This window comes from Aedes albopictus, chromosome 3, assembly GCF_035046485.1.
Source record: "Aedes albopictus strain Foshan chromosome 3, AalbF5, whole genome shotgun sequence".
In the NCBI taxonomy this organism is placed as follows: Eukaryota; Metazoa; Arthropoda; class Insecta; order Diptera; family Culicidae; genus Aedes; species Aedes albopictus.
Genome location: NC_085138.1, coordinates 235,787,020 through 235,804,010, shown reverse-complemented (window position 1 = coordinate 235,804,010; position 16,991 = coordinate 235,787,020). Strand labels below are relative to the sequence as shown.

Genomic DNA, 16,991 nt, shown 5'->3' with positions numbered 1-16,991 from the left:
TCGGTGAGCATTTTTCCTATTATCTACTCTGCCCCGGGCAGAATGAAAGAATAGCACATATTCTGTTAACCACATTGCACAATAAAAAACCGCCGCGACGGAAATCTGCGGATTCCGTGAAATCGGTGTTCTGGCAACGTCTATCATCTACTGCTCCTGCCAATGGCATTCCGACACCACTAAGTGCCACTCACTCATAGCTTGAAACTTGAAAACGCGTGGAGGTACTGCTGCTGAACACATTTAGAGCGTAAAATTCTCAAAAATGTTATTTGAATTGTCGCCAGCGGGGGAGCCAACATAAATATAAATACTGACGTTGATTGGCTGTTTGGCTAACCCACCCCACATACAATTATTATCTCCTGACGACGACGCAAGGCTGTGGTGGAACAGTCAAACGATGACGGGGATTCAAGGAGCTTAACAATGGATATTCGCGAAGCAAAGGGCAAACGCTCTGCTCGCTTTCATCACAATCATTGATTAAGCTGGCATGGTATCTGTTCTTTTGCGTGCTCATAGCGACAAAAGCTATTCAATAGGAAAAATATGCAGTTTCGTGGAAATTGTCCTATATGGAAAACTACAAGCAATTGTAAGATCACTTGAAGCATGGACATCTTTGCCCCAATTCACCAAAAGTGAAAACAACGAGGTATGCGTTGATCTGCGGTTCACAGGGGTTTCCTCTAGTAGACCGAGTACCCGTAGACGATAAGTGCAAGAAATTGCTTCTTGTTTAAGATGAATGCATTAAGCACATCAGTTGGATATGGCCTAGTTTTGATTGGATTGTTCTCATTTTGCCCTTTGGCCACCACACAAGACATCTATTGACCAATATTGGCCGAACACCAGTTGTGTAAATCCCATTGTCGTAGTTAGCTTTTTTTTCTTACTCACTTTCCTAAACAAACACGAGAGCGGGATGTAAGAGGGAGCCTGTGCCCCCTGCTTCATTATTCTCTTTCTCGTGTTTGTTTAGGAGAGTCACTAAGAAAAAAGAAAAAGCTAGCTACGCACATGGTAAATCCATTTGAAATGCTTGGGTTTTAGACCCCATCTTGTGTCAAAGGTTCGCTGGCATTGCTCGAAGGCCATACAAGGTTTCTTGATTTTGAGCTCAATGTGAGATGTTCCGGAATATGTACTTGGAATCAAGAATAACACCAACGTACTTTACCTGTTCAGTCACATCAATTGCAGAATCAAAGAGACGTTAAGGTCGAACAGCATTACGGTTTTGCCTTTCCGTGAAAAGAACAATCGATGTTTTACTTGGATTAACAGAAAAGTCAAGTATTGGCTACATCAACACTCAACTCAACTACCTGAAGGGCGCTTTGCATCCGGTCTAAAAGGTTGCTGATGCATATGCTAACTAACAATGTAAGGTAGTCGTTGGCAAAACCATGATCGCTATTATTGAGTTGCCTCAATATCGTATCTGCTACGAGATTGCACTAAACTGCAGTAATTCTGCAAAGTGACGTAAACGCCATTCAAAATGTCGATATTTTTGGTATATTCTATATAATATCTGGTGTAAAAATAACACTGTGGTATGCCTGCTATAATAGAATGCAAGATCTAGTCGTAATCTATCATCTATGGAAAGAAATTTTGGTGATGATCAAGAGTTTTATGCATAACAACCATAAAATGGGCCAAAACTATCAATGTCGCTTACGTCACTTTGCAGAATTACGGCAGTAAAGTGGTCACAAGACTCCTTCTTTGGAGTATCGGATGGAGACGCAATGTCGAGAAGAGAAGTCGGTTTTTGAGCATTTGGTTAACCCTCTAATACCCAAATTTTTGATTTTGATCTAAATATCATTTTTCGTCATCTAAAATCGATTTAAACATGTTTTGGAAGATGATTCTTTTTAATTCTCGATTTCGTCAATTTCAGTTTTTGATTTTTCTAATTTTTATTTTTGAACATCCCCACTTTTTTATATTTTTCCTGGAAGTCAATTTGGGGAACGGATTTTTTTAGATGAAAACATTTTGAGATTTTATGATGATTGTTGAAATATTATTATTTTAAATTTTTGTCACAGAAAATTTTATTTTCCGTGCAATTTTAAGGAAAATAATTTTGGAAAGTATTCGATTCCTTTAAACTATTAAATAAGGATAGAATGATTTGGGAAAAATTTAAAATATGTCAATTATAGCGATTTAATACAAAATAAACAATGACTTCTAAAAGGTGACTAAAACATCAATTTTTCAATGATTTTTAAAAAATGTAAATACGCTTCAAAATACACCAAAAACCATTTTGAGATATACAGAACAGCCCTAAATATCAGCCAAAAATATAAAAAGTTCGATTTTCCACGAAACAAAAATTACAAAAATGCTCAAACTATACCCCGTCTAAAGGCGGGATTGGGTATTAGAGGGTTAATCCAATTGGAAATCATTGGAGATATACCATGACTCCGTGCGGCTTTGAATATGGCATCGATTGACACGTTGTCAAAAGCATCCTCGACATCCAAGAAAACACCCAAACAAGATTGCTTTTCAGAGAATGCTTTCTCAATATCGTAATCAACTGTGTGAAAGAGTCACAGTAGACGTACCAGACTGGTAGGCATGTTGACCGTAGAGAACGAGCTTCTTCAAAAGCTTCAATAATGAAGCTCGTTGTAGTATCAACGGCATCATCTAAATCACTTGAAGTGTCAATGGGAAGTGAGTATTCAAAAATTTTGCCACAACTAAATCAGTAAAGCGGACCCAGTTGGTTGACCGGGGATTCCTGAAACGCAAAGTTTGCGAAGTAAGATTTAAGTATTCAAAAAGATGTAGCGATAAAAAAAAATTCATCTAACACATGCCAATTGGTCAGCTCGTGATTTATTCTACTAGAGCAAAATGTTATGTCTAACACTTCCTCTCTAGCAGATACCATGAAGGTTGGGTGGTTGCCTATGTTAAGTAATCCAAGATCTGTACTACTTGAGTATTCCATCAAACTGGAGCTTCTCAAGTTAACTTTGAGCTGCACCAGATGATATGTTAACCATTAGCATCACTGCCAACAACTAGTGGAAGGCCTTTTGAAGTGGATTAGGCGATGACTTGTTAGAAAGCATCCGTAGGGGATGATGGTTCATCATGCGGTAAATGAACCGTAGAATAGACGTATTTCCTGTTGAGGTTTCCAACGCATACATCAATAGTGACAGACAGCACATACATCTCTGGTGGTTAATTCAGAGACGAGTGTAACAACGATTTAGTTGTTGACAAGTACATTAACAAAGAACAGCAGCAATATAGCCAGATCGGTATCGATTGGAAAACGCCAAAAGCGAGGATACACAGAATACATTGTGTAAATCGCATAATGTGAAACAATATAAGTGAAAATTTAAAAATATCAATGACGTCTTCATAATAGTACCCTTATTTAGCCTCAAGTTTGAGACTAAAGAAGGGTAGCTGATTGCCTCGGTCTACTGCGCTATTGCTTCGGTTTGCGCAGTAAGAGTAAAATATGGTGAAGGCACCCTGGTGTTCCCTACACTGGGTCATTACCAAGATTTGGGAGGAGGAAGTATTACCGCAGGAATGGATGGAAGGTATCGTGTGTACCATCTACAAAAAGGGCGACAAGTTAGATTGCGGGAACTATCGCGCGATCACACTACTGAGCGCTGCCTACAAGATACTCTCTCAAACTTTATGCCGCCGTCTATCACCGATTGCAAGAGTGTTCGTGGGGCAATATCAGGCTGGATTTATGGGTGAACGCGCTACAACGGACCAGATGTTCGCCATCCACCAGGTGTTGCAGAAATGCCGCGAATACAACGTGCCACACATCACTAAGTGATCGTTGTGATTGTTCATTGATTTAAAATCGACGTATGATACAATCGAACGAGAACAGCTATGGCAGATTATGCACGAATACGGATTCCCGGATAAACTTATACGATTGATCAAGGCGACGATGGATCGAGTGATGTGCGTAGTTCGAGTATCAGGGACACTCTCGAGTCTCTTCAAATCTCGCAGAGGGTTACGGCAAGGTGATGGTCTTTCGTGCTTGCTGTTCAACATTGCGTTAGAAGGTGTAATAAGGAGAGCGGGGATAAACACGAGTGGAACGATTTTCACAAAGTCCATGCAGTTGCTTGGTTTCGCTGATGATATTGATATTATTGCTCGTAAATTTGAGACGATGGCGGAAACGTACATCCGACTAAAGAGTGAAGCCAGGCGAATCGGATTAGTCATTAATGTGTCGAAGACAAAGTAAATGATGGCAAAGGGCTCCAGGGAGGAATCACCGCGCCCGCCATCTCGAATTTATATCGACGGTGATGAAATCGAGGCGGTTGAAGAATTCGAGTACCGTAATCCGGGGTCAAATTGATCACTTTAAAACAACTTTTGCGAATAACATTAGTGGAATTTCAAATATTGCCAAAATAATTTCTGTAAAATTAGTACCCTGTGGATCTCCATGGAACCACTTGACAGAATTTTGTTCAACAAATTTAAACTTTAAGTTAAATAACTCCAAATATCAAAAAATTGGAAATGCCCATTTGGGGCGAAATTGATCAGTATACAATTAAGCATCGGTTGGAAAGGAAAATTTCCTTCTCCGCTTAATTTTGCTTTTCTAAAAACGAATAACGCGTTTAAAATCTTACAACTAGTAAATTTAATATTTTAAACGCAAAATTAAAATTTGAAATTTCCGCTTAAACGCCTAAAGGTAGGCAATTTCATTTAAAATAAGTGATTTCTGTCACAATAAATGACTATTTCAACATAAAATGAACTTTTTTTCAACTATTTCATGTTCTTATTAGCTACATAACTTTCCAACCAAGGCTCCACAAAAATGTTAAAACAGAGAATTTACGGGAAGTCCTATAAGCAGTCGATTGTTTAGTAGCCATGATTTCAACTAAATGAGTAATACATTGCAAATTCCTGCAAAATTAAGGCAAAACTAACTTTTTTCTAGAAAATAAAATTCTACACTCATCTCTAGACATCTACGGACCAGATGACGTAAAAAGTTTAAGATCATTACGACGCTTAAGAGTTCCTAGTATGGAATTACAATGTAGTAGCCGAATGGTCAATTTCACCCCGCTGATCAATTTGACCCCGGTTTACGGTACTTGGGCTCACTGGTGACCGCCGACAACGACACCAGCAGAGAAATTTAGAGGCGCATTGTGGCAAGAAATCGTGCTTACTTTGGACTCCGCAGAATTCTACGATCGAATAAAGTTAACCTCAACGCGAAGTTAATTATCTACAAAACGCTGATTGGACCGGTCGTCCCCTATGGGCACGAAACATGGACCCTACGTGCAGAGGACCAACGCGCCCTTGGAGTTTTCGAACGGAAGGTGTTGCGTACCATCTACGGAGTGCAGTTGGAAGACGGGACTTGGAGAAGGCGAATGAACCACGAGCTGCATCAGCTGCTGAGAAAACCAACCATCGTCCATACCGCGAAAATCGGGAGGCTACGGTGGGCGGGTCACGTCATCAGGATGTAGGATAGCAACCCGACTAAAATGGTTCTCGAGAGTCATCCGACCGGTACAAAAAGATGTGGAGCGCAGCGAGCTAGATGGGTCGACCAAGTGGAGGACGATCTGCGGACCCTACGCAGAGTGCGGAACTGGAGACAAACAGCCATGGACCGAGTGGAATGGAGGCGGTTACTATGTACAGCAGAGGCCACCCCAGCCTTAGCCTGATCGGTAAGGTAAGGTACCCTGGTGCTCCACAGGCTCCTTTTGCAAATAGATTTTTATCAGACTCCTCTATTCATTCATTCCTAGGCACGGTAAGCATCAATCTGCATAACACCATTAGGGGTCTCCTGATTAGTGGACCTCTGCCACTGGAACAAGCGGTCTGTAGTGATATTTTTAGCCAGTTGAACTAACCGCTACCGACACTACACAGCTATCTAGGCTGATCGCGAAAAGAAGTTAATATAATTGTTCAACTTCATATAGGTCCGAAAAGCCGAAAAGGCCAAAGTTTTTCCCTTCTTTACAACTTCTCATAATATCGAGATAAACCAGCCATGGGCTGAAAATCTCGCTAATAAAGATAATAATGTTAACTTTTAAGCATAGTTTAATCAAAATTGTAAAAACAGTTTACAAATCGGTAACCTGCGAACTGAGCTGCGTTATTTTCACAGTAGTTTAAGGTGAAAATATAACGAAGCCACATCATGTATTTTCACGTGCACAAATCTGAAGAACCAAATGACGGTTTGTGCTGAAAACTTGATCTATCGTGGTGGGCACCACGTCGCAAACAGCGGTAACCGGCTTTTCTCGCCTATACAAAAGTGAAATCTGAAGGTTGTCACCGCATGTAGTAAAACTCCGAAGCAAGCAAGACTGAAGGGTAAAAATATATTACTCTGGCATTTTCCCTAGGATCTATTGAATTACACATTCATTCCATTTGGATAAGGGTCTCGAGAAGCTGTCAACGATCAATTCTGCCCGCCATCGAGAAAGAAAATAACGACGAGCATCTGTGCTAGACATTATTTGGCATATGTGCGAAGACACACACCGTAAAGGAAAGGCATAACAGGAGAGCTGCAATTGAAACGGATTTTCAATTTTCCTAGAAACAGCCAACAAGCTATTTTGCTTCTTATGAGATTGTAATGGCTTCATCTGTGCCTGATTACGACGTGCTTATATGTTATGTTTCACAAGTGTTCCATTCTGCACTGCCTCGAGTTTTTTTTTGCGAAATCGTGAATGCGAGTGGCACTTGAAATAAGTAGATTCTCAATAAATCAAAGAAAATGTTTTTGCTTTTACCAGTGGTGCCCAATCTATGTTCATAAGACCATTTGAATGGCGACAAATCATCTTTAGAAATGCTAAATTATTATTGATAGCTTATTTGGTTGAAATTTAGGAACTCTACAGTTTCTTGTGCTAATCGGATCAGTAACAAACAACAATTTTGGAGGATTGTTGTCCGGCATTCTTAAAACATGTCCTATCAACCGTAAACTGCGTAAAGGTTTTGGAGTGAACTGAATCATTCAAATCTCACCGGGGAGTGCGACAAGGTTAGCTGGAAGGTGTAATGCGACGAGACAGGTTCAATTGCCGGGGTACAATTTTCACGAAATCCGGTCAATTTGTGTGCTTTGCGGACGACTTGGACATTACCGCCAAAGCATTGCCTACAACGGACTTGAGAAAAATCCTCGGCTAAAAAGATTTACGCTAATTATAAGACCGGTTGTATTGTACGGACACTACGTGCACAACTATGCTCGAGGAGGACCAGCAAGTACTCAGAGTTTTTGAGTGATGCGTGCTAAGAACGATCTTTTTTTTGCGGTTTGCAGAAGAATTGGGTGTGGCGGCGAAGGAGTAACCACGCGCTCGCTGCACACGGCGAACATTAGGCGTAACCGATATTGGAGAACAATAACCACAAAACAAGTGCTATGCGTACTGAATTATCGTTTTTCGTTCAGAGTTTTGGGTTTCTCTGGAGTAAGTGGGTTTATCAAAAGAGGCTTAAAACGATAGATTTTTTATTCTGACTGATACACCAGAAACATGTTTCAACAAAACTTAATTTGCTTCATTACATGTAACGCCTTAATAATCTTCGTTCCGAAACAAGTTCAGTTCGGCAACGAATATCCCTGAACACTTCAGATAGTTGGGACCTATCTGCTAGATTCTTTGCTTTCTAGCAAAATCCATTGCAATTCCAGGCACACAATTTCTTTCGATTTCAAATTCTCCGCTCGTTATTGTCAATCAATCTTCATTAGTTTCATTTTCATTTGGCTACGATCTGATTCGAGTTTTTCCCCGGAAGCATGCACCATACGCCAATAGACAACCATAGCCAAACCCATCCATATACGATAGTTTCTATTACGGAATTCCGGCTGTCGGGCCACACGTTGTCAGATTGGAAATCATCGGTGGTTGTTAGGATGACCTCTGATATTTGCCAGCAGATTCTTTATCTTATTAAGAGGATCAGCTTTACATTGACGTCGGATTTGCATCTCAAGCAGATGGTCTGCCACCAGTTCGAACAGTCTGTCTACGGTTAGCCCTATTTTCAAATTGAATCCCAGCTTCGACAGCATCCAACAAGCAATCAATGAGCCATCGTACGAAATCAAATGGTTGATATGCGGAAGCGATAACCAACGAGAGCCGCATTCAGAACGAAAGTATGCCACTTGCTGATGATGATGGCTTTGCTGATGAAACTTATGCTAATGGGTATTTAGTGGAATGAGTGTATGTAGGTGTTGTGACGGCCGAGAGAAATGATGAACACAACAGCTAATCGACAAATTCACTTTATTAATCACTTTAGATTATAATAATTCAATTGGCTTCTCAGCCGCGACCGCGGACATGTTTCGAACTCGCGTCCGTTCGCTAACGGGTTTTTACTTGTTCTGATTTACACTCTAACTCGCAACGGCTCAATATGGGGAGGATTTGGGGCAATGTAAATATCAAGGTACATGTATACAAAGGTAGGGTATAACATCTCTCCCTCTCGTAAAAAGAAAGTTCTTCGAGCTCGTTACAAAAGAAAATTACATTGCAAAGAAAAGTTACAAATTCAATCTTGTTGGAGCCTTGATCACCCTGGTTGATCGTCTCAAGGGTGTTGTAGCCACTTGCGCGGCAACTGGTGTGACTCTGGGATTCGGAGGTCCTTCCTCCGGTTCTTGGACAGGATCAGGTAGTGCCGGTCGTCGACCAGCTGGCGTCTCCGGAGCACAGACCGGAGCACTTGATGAAGACGTTGATGAACTCACGGATCGTTCAGGAGTCGCTACTGTCGATGGAGAAGCAGCTATTCCCGGACTGTAGCGGTACTCATTTTCATTTCTGGCACTGTTCGGTGATGTATCCGGAAGGTAAGCGCCCACACCGACGATGTGGTCAATGTGACGCTCCCAACACCGCCCGTCATCCAGGCGGATAGTGTACCGAAGTTTTCCAACTTTTTCCGCAATCTTCCCGAACTTCCATTTGTCCGTAGACAGAAAGTCCCGAACACGTACACGATCGCCATCCTTGAACTCTCGCACTGTATGGTTCTTCGCATCCACGACTTCGTTCTTCGGTAGCATCAGGTCAATTCTCGATCGTATCTGCCGGCCAAACATCATCATCGCAGGTGATTGACCGGTGGCAGGATGTATCATCTTCCGGTATGTTAGCAATATGTTGCAGAGTTCGACGTTCAGCTGTGCTTTCGTACATTTCAGCGACTTCAGCTTCTGTTTCAGAGTCTGCACATACCGCTCCGCTTGCCCGTTTGTAGCAGGATGGTAGGGCGCTCCCATCTTATGCACGATGCCATTCATTCGCAGGAATTGTTGAAATTGTTCGGACGTAAATTGGACACCGTGATCGCTGACGAGCACCGACGGTACTCCAAAAGTGCTGAACATCTCACGACACATCCGGATAGTACTGTCAGCAGTGATTGAACTACATACTCGCACCTCCGGCCACTTGGTAAAGGCATCGACCAGAATGAAAAAGTATGTGTCCATGAATGGTCCCGCAAAGTCCACATGGACCCTTTGGAACGGCGCAGTAGGAGCTTCCCAGCAGTGTAACGGCATCTTCGTTGGTTCACGCCTCACCGACTGGCATTCAACACAATTGGCGATCATCTCCTCAATAGCACTGTCCATTCCATTCCACCAGCAATAGCCTCTTGCCAGTGACTTGGTTCGCGTTGCTCCGAAGTGCGTAGAGTGCAGCTCCTCAAGGACTCGCTTCCGAAGAGACGGCGGCACGTACACTCGTATACCACGCAGCAGACAGCCTTTTTGCATTGCAAACTCGCTCTGGTCGATTCCGAACCGGTCCTTGCCTTCGACGAGGACACCGTATTTGACTCCTTGTATCAGCTTCTTCACAGAGGAATCCTCGGCAGTTGCTTGTGCCAACTCCGCAGCAGTAAGTGGAAGGGTTTCGATTTGATGCAGTTCCACTAAGTCCGACTCTTCGATGACGTTGTCTGCATCCACCAGCTTCAGTGGGATTCGAGAGAGCGCATCCGCATTGGCATGGCTTGCCGACTTCCGAAACCGTATTTCGTAATCGAAGGATTGCAGGTAGGTGGCATAGTGCTGCATCCTAAGAGCGGACATCACAGGTAATCCTTTGTGTTCCCCGAAGATTTTGGTCACTGCTTGATTGTCCGTAACCAAAACGAATCTCCGGCCGTACAGAAATTGAAAGAACTTCTTAACGCCGAATATTATCGCATACGCTTCCTTATCCACGTGTAGGTACGCCTGCTGAGTACGGTTCAGCGTTTGTGAGGCAAACTGGATCGGGCGTTCCGAGCCATCTGGGTAGATGTGGCTCAGTACGGCTCCCACGCCGTATGGCGAAGCGTCGGTGGCCAGCACCAAAGGCAATTCGGGGGAATAGTGGACGAGGCAGGTTTCCGCTTGCATTTGCCTCTTCACCGCTTGAAAAGACTTCTCGCACTGTTTGCTCCACTCAAACGGTACCTCGTTCTTCAGCAGGTTGTTGAGAGGATAGAGAACGGTACTCAGATCCCGGAAAAATCGACCGTAGTAGTTGATGAGACCTACAAAGGAGCGTACCTCGTCCTTGTTCTCCGGCCTCCGCATATCCTGGATAGCGTCCACTTTCTTCTGGATCTTGTGGATCCCCTCTTCGTCGATGAGGTATCCGCAGTATTCTATCTTCTCCGCAAAAAATTCGCACTTGTCTCGGTTGACTCGGATGCCATTCTCCTCCAGACGACGCAAAACTTCCTCCAATCGGCGCAAATGAGTCTCGTAATCAGGTCCAGTTACCTTAATGTCGTCTAGGAACACGCTGACACCCTCGATTCCTTGCAGCAATGCCTCCATTTGTCGCTGCCAAATGGCTGGCGCAGATGCCACTCCGTACATGAGGCGGTTTGGTCGGTACAGACCGCGATGGGTGCTCAGTGTGAGGATTTCGCGATCTTCTGGAGCAACTTCCATCTGCAGGTATGCCTGCACCAGGTCGATTTTGCTGAATCTCTTCCCACCAGCGAGCGAGGCGAAAAGCTCGTCCACCGTAGGAAGTGGGTGCCTGTCCACCACAAGGTTGGGGTTGACGGTTTGTTTGTAATCGCCGCAGATGCGCACCCGGTTGTTGGATTTCTTCACCGGCACAATCGGTGTCGCCCAATTACTCTGGTTGACCTTGGTGAGAACTCCCTCCGCAACTAGCTTGTCTAGTTCAGCATCGACCACACTCTGCAGGTTGAACGGGATTTTACGCGCCTTCAGGAAGACAGGACGGGCATCACTCTTCAGCGGCAAGTTGGCTTGGACACGGGAGATCTTTCCGATTGAATCCTCGAATACCCTCGGAACTTTTGCAGAACCTCCTTCATGGCGGCAGCAGTATCAGCAGCATTATTCGAAGCGGCACAGTTGCTTCCCGAAGTACTTCCCCGTATCTCATTCACCGAATAGTCCTTCCGCAGCAGCACATTCCAATCGACCGACAGACGACTCAACCATTCGCGCCCGATCAACGGATGTTTTTCCGAATTCACGACGTACAACGGTAACCGCGAATTCTGTCCATCGTATTCGACACGAGCGTCCATTATCCCGAGCACGTCAATGTTCGTATTGCAATAGCTCACGAGATTCGTATCGCATTGCCGCAGTTTCGCTTCCTGGAACATTTGTTTCCAGCAGTTCGCACTCACGATGGTGACGGGCGATCCCGTGTCCACCTCGAAACGCATCGGTACTCCGTTCACGCGCACTTTCATCCAAATTTTCGCATTGTCCGAAATGGTGTTTACGGAACACACCTCGCGCACATCGGTTTTCGCATCACTATAGTCATTTGCGGAATTGTCCACGAAATTCGTTTGCACGGCACTTTGTTTACCCGACGATCGCGCACCACTGGCCTTCGAGCCGGATTTTTTCATGCACACTCTTTCCAGGTGTCCCTTCAGGCCACAGAACTTGCATTCGGTGTGCTTGTGCTTGCAGGTGTTGGCAAGGTGAGATTTCTCACCGCAGCGGTAGCAGCTAACATCACTTGCACCAGCCCCCCTCGGAGTAAAACGCTTTTCCCCTTCGTTTATTTTCACCTTCGACTTGTTCCGCTTACCTGGTTGGTGCTGCACTTTGTGGACCTCCTGCTTACCTTGGCTACCTTCGATTTCAGCTCCGCCCTTCTTCGACAGCTCCATACTTACAGCAATCTCGCGAGCGTCCTGCAGTGTGAGCTACCTTCTCTCCAGCAGCCGGCTTCGGATGTCGTTTCTCCTGATGCCAAACACCAACTGGTTGCGGAGGGCGGTTTCCAGGTACTGCCCAAAGTTGCACGTTACCGCAATCCGTCGAAGCGCCACCAAATATTCGTCAATCGACTCGTCCGGCGAAGCAGCATCCTTGTCGCCTTGGCGACGGCACTTGAATCGAAAGTTTTCGCTGATCTCAAGCGGGGTGGGGTTGAAAAACGCCTCCAAGGTGTCAACAATCTGACGATACGTTTTTGCACGGGGCGCCTCCGGGGCGATTTTGTCGCAGATTATGTCGTAGCTTTCGGGGCCCATATGGTGGAGCAGCAAACTTTTCCGCATCTCCTCTTCGTTGATGTCGAAGATGGCGAACGCGTTCTCCAATCGTTCCACCCACCGCATCCATTTTAGTTTCCGCCGATCGAAGGGGTCGATCGCGAAACTTGGTGGCGGAACACCAGCAGCAGCACGGGCAGCAGCAGCAAGGCGACCGGCAGCAGCAGCAGCAACGTTGTCCAGATTTGCCATCCTCGTCGCCAGAACTGTTGTGACGGCCGAGAGAAATGATGAACACAACAGCTAATCGACAAATTCACTTTATTAATCACTTTAGATTATAATAATTCAATTGGCTTCTCAGCCGCGACCGCGGACATGTTTCGAACTCGCGTCCGTTCGCTAACGGGTTTTTACTTGTTCTGATTTACACTCTAACTCGCAACGGCTCAATATGGGGAGGATTTGGGGCAATGTAAATATCAAGGTACATGTATACAAAGGTAGGGTATAACAGTAGGTATCTGGCATTGGCTGCAAATGTGTAACGAATGTAGATGTTCAGTAGTTTTGTTACATTTGCTTGAACAACACATTGGATTCTTTGGTTTTGATCATTTTGATGTGCCACAGCTATTGCTAGAGCTACTGGAGCGACTGTGTCATTGAAAGTCGTCGGCAGCCAACGTCATCGATAAATAATAACATTTAACGAATTATTATTTTTAATAAAGTAAGGCACCATAGAATACCTACCTAAGGCGAAAAGCAATGTGAATGTAAAATAACAGTATAGAAGTCCCTCAAGGATGACTTGAAACACAAATTGAATAGTTGATGACAACAAAATCAATTCAACGGATTATATCAGCGGTTGTTTTTTCTCGTCTTCCATTTTCAGATTGTGGACGGAAATGCTAAAACCGATGTATCGAATCGAGGGCAGCCGGGTCAGTTTTGTGGCGAGTCAGAGCAACCGCAAACATTCATCCGCGAAACGAAAGCTTTCAAAATTGTCTTTCACACGGATCAGGTGAGCGTAAAGATGAACAATGATTGAAAAACAAGCAAAATACAATGTTTATAAAAAATATCTTATTTGTGAGCCCCCCTACGCGCATTCACAAAAATGGTTTAACTCACATCTAACATGTTTGGTGATCTACCCGAGCAAAGTCTAAAAATTTTAAAGCTTCAACGGTAATGGTTAACGACGTTAACTTTTTGTTACCGGCGCCCACCGCTATGGCCGGTAACAAAGTTTCATCAGGTATCAGTAGGCCGGCTTCAGAGGCACATTTTCCTCCATTTGGGGAATTCAATTCATACCATGGTATCTCCAGTTGGCATTGTGGATTAAGCTTTAGATTGTCAATCCGGAAACGGCGAATTTGATTCCCAATCCGGTCGGAATCTTTTCTAGACTTTTCTGGGCATAGTACACCATTGTACTTGCCTTACAATGTACAACTTCATAGAGAGGCAGGTAAAGCAAGCCCTTCAATTATTATTTGTGAAACAAACACTAAGTTGAAGAGAGGCAGGCCAAGTTCCAGTGCGAGCCACAAAGAAGAAGAAGAAGAATATCATGGAACTTAAAGTTTACCTTGAAAGATTTCTAACTAAACTGAAATATAAGACCAAGGGCCAGAAAATTTGGACGGTAAAACCCCTCATAACGGACACACAAAACTACTGAAAATACCCAAATTTACCCTATATCCATACATATCATCACATAAAAGCTTCACCATACTGGAAGTGCATTTTATACGACAGGTGCAATTCAATGATGATAACGCGTAGGTGGTTATTTCGCAATACCGAGAAATCCCGCTTGTGATTCAGCAACGCAACGATGCTGCTCGTATTGTACTACCAACCGGGATCAATTTATGTTTGCACTGCACTTACACTCCCGTTCAAAAGTTTGGGGTCACCCCCTCAAAAACACGTCATTTTTTTAGGCCCATATCTCCGCCAATTTGCGTCCGATTTCAAAACCCTAGGTTTCATTCAAAAGATAATAAGTCAAAGAAATTTTGAACATGATTTAAAATAAACTTTTTCAAAAAATTTGTATGTAAACTTAACCCAAAGTTGCCAAATTTTCTAAAAAATTAATTTAAACTTACGGCAGTGTCGCTGAAAGTGGGGTCGACCAAATTTTAAGATGAGAGCGGTAATATGACCCATTCTAATAGCTTTCAACTGCTTTTTACAGAACTTAGCTAAAAAATCTAGAACAAAAGTTATTAAGTAAATTGATCCTTGATGTCATCGACCAAAAGTTTGGGGTCACCCCTCAATATGCTGTATCGGCCAAAAGTTTGGGGTCACTATCGCAAAACATGGAAAACGGATTTGTTGATATCTTCGTCATCTTTCATTCAATTTTAATTCTTCTTGGCTTATTTGAAACAAAATGAATGATACTTACTGCATAGACATTGAACCACACATATTTGTTGAAATTTACATACTAAAACTTAACGTAAAGTTGCCTCATTTTTTGAAGCGTGGTAAAATGTGCTAACTTTACATAACATTTTTATATACAAAAATCGTTAAATACGTTAAGTTGAAGACATCAAACGTAAATTTAGTTAGTTATCTTTGAAATGAGCCAAAAATAATTAAAATTGAACTATAGATGACGAAGATATCACCAAATCACATTTCCACGTTTTACGATAGTGACCCCAAACTTTGGGCCGATACATCATATTGAGGGGTGACCCCAAACTTTTGGTCGATGACACCAAGGAATAATTTACTTAATAACTTTTTTTCTAGATTTTTTAGCTAAGTTCTGTAAAAAGCAGTTGAAAGCTAATAGAAAATGGGTGATATTACCGCTCTCATCTTAAAATTTGGTCGACCCAACTTCCAGCGACACTGCCGTAAGTATATATTCATTTTTTAGAAAATTTGGCAACTTTGGGTTAAGTTTACATACAAATTTTTTTGAAAAAGTTTCTTTTAAATCATGTTCAAAGTTTCTTTGACTTATTATCTTTTGAATGAAACCTAGGGGTTTGAAATCGGACGCAAATTGGCGGAGATATGGGCCTAAAAAAATGACATGTTTTTGAGGGGGTGACCCCAAACTTTTGAACGGGAGTGTATGTCAATCGATCTTTATCGGCGTCATCACATTTCTAATAACTCTCTGGTTTTTTTTTTTCCAATTTCAGGCCTATATTTTGCTTTTGGCTTTCGTACCGAGTAGCTGATGGAAGTGTTCAATCGATACGGTTCTCATCCGGAGCTCTACCCAACCTGTTGAAGAGGTGATGAGATCAAGAGGTAAGTAAGGTTAGTAAGCAAGGAAAAGCTCATGAGGAAAGCTTGAATTTTTGGATTCATGCTCAGTGTACAGTTAAACTGCTCACTTTTTGTCTTGTGAACAATGAAACACATTTAAAATCTATTCTGTCTTACTATACCTACTACATGTCTCTATGCGGAATTGGCTATCTGAAGCAAAATTTTATCAAACAACAATTTTAATCCTGAAAAACTCTTGGGCTTTATAAGTAAATAGTTTTCAAGGTTTTCTAAAAAAACAGAGTTCCGAGTTTTAAATTCAAGGCTTTTATGCGTTGTATTGCTATTTAAGTTAAAATTCACAAATAAAAAGAGAGAAAAGCTTTTCCTGATAATGCTGCAGGATGTAAACAAAATGCGTCCAGATTTGTCCAAAACTGGATTATTCACTGAAAGTAAATATGCTTTCAATGACGATGTTTTTGTTTCATTTAGGGTGTGACAATGACATCGACGACAAGCACTTCGAGCGCAACTGTCGGCTCTAGACCTTTGGGGTACAGCCAATCCGAGAATTCAGCTGCGAGGCTAACCATTCGCATCAAGCAATCCATTCCTAATGAGCAGATATCTGTTAACGGTCAGAGGTGAGAAAACATCCTCGAGGAATGCATTAAAATTCACCACTATTAACTGTTTCCATGCCGTACACAGGTTTCCATTGCTCCTGGAACTCACAGATGGAAAAACATCACGACATAGCACAGCACGCATGAATGGATGACGGTTCAAGACGAACGTGATATGTTGCAGCATTTTGAATCAATATTTACAGATTGGAGATTGCAATTATAAAACACTATTACATTATGAACAGTTAAATAGATTTAATTTCCATGCCGAAAACTTTCCATAGATGTTCCTTATATCCTGCCGTAATCTGGAAAAGTGACTCATTTCTAGTTTTGAAGTGTTTTGGGCATATGAAGTGAATTAATGAAATTAAGATATACCAGTTGTATGCGATTGTAACATCTTGTTGTAATCTGGCACATTTGGGGGGATAAAGCAAATGGTCAGCAATTGGTAATAGACAAGACTGCACCAACAAT

General features: G+C 42.7%; 1 long non-coding RNA gene across 2 annotated transcripts in view; it reads left to right on the top strand.

Moving 5' to 3' along the window:
• Window positions 1-16,749, top strand: part of LOC115264745 (uncharacterized) — a 60,328-nt gene extending 43,579 nt beyond the window's left edge. The window contains exons 2-5 of one of the 2 annotated variants that reach the window (XR_009998696.1): window positions 13,511-13,642; window positions 15,807-15,918; window positions 16,375-16,526; window positions 16,594-16,749. This is a non-coding gene — a long non-coding RNA (uncharacterized LOC115264745). The remainder of the gene's footprint in view (window positions 1-13,510; window positions 13,643-15,806; window positions 15,919-16,374; window positions 16,527-16,593) is intronic. The other variant, XR_003896314.2, reaches the window with a different exon arrangement.
• Window positions 16,750-16,991: the final 242 nt, after the last annotated feature.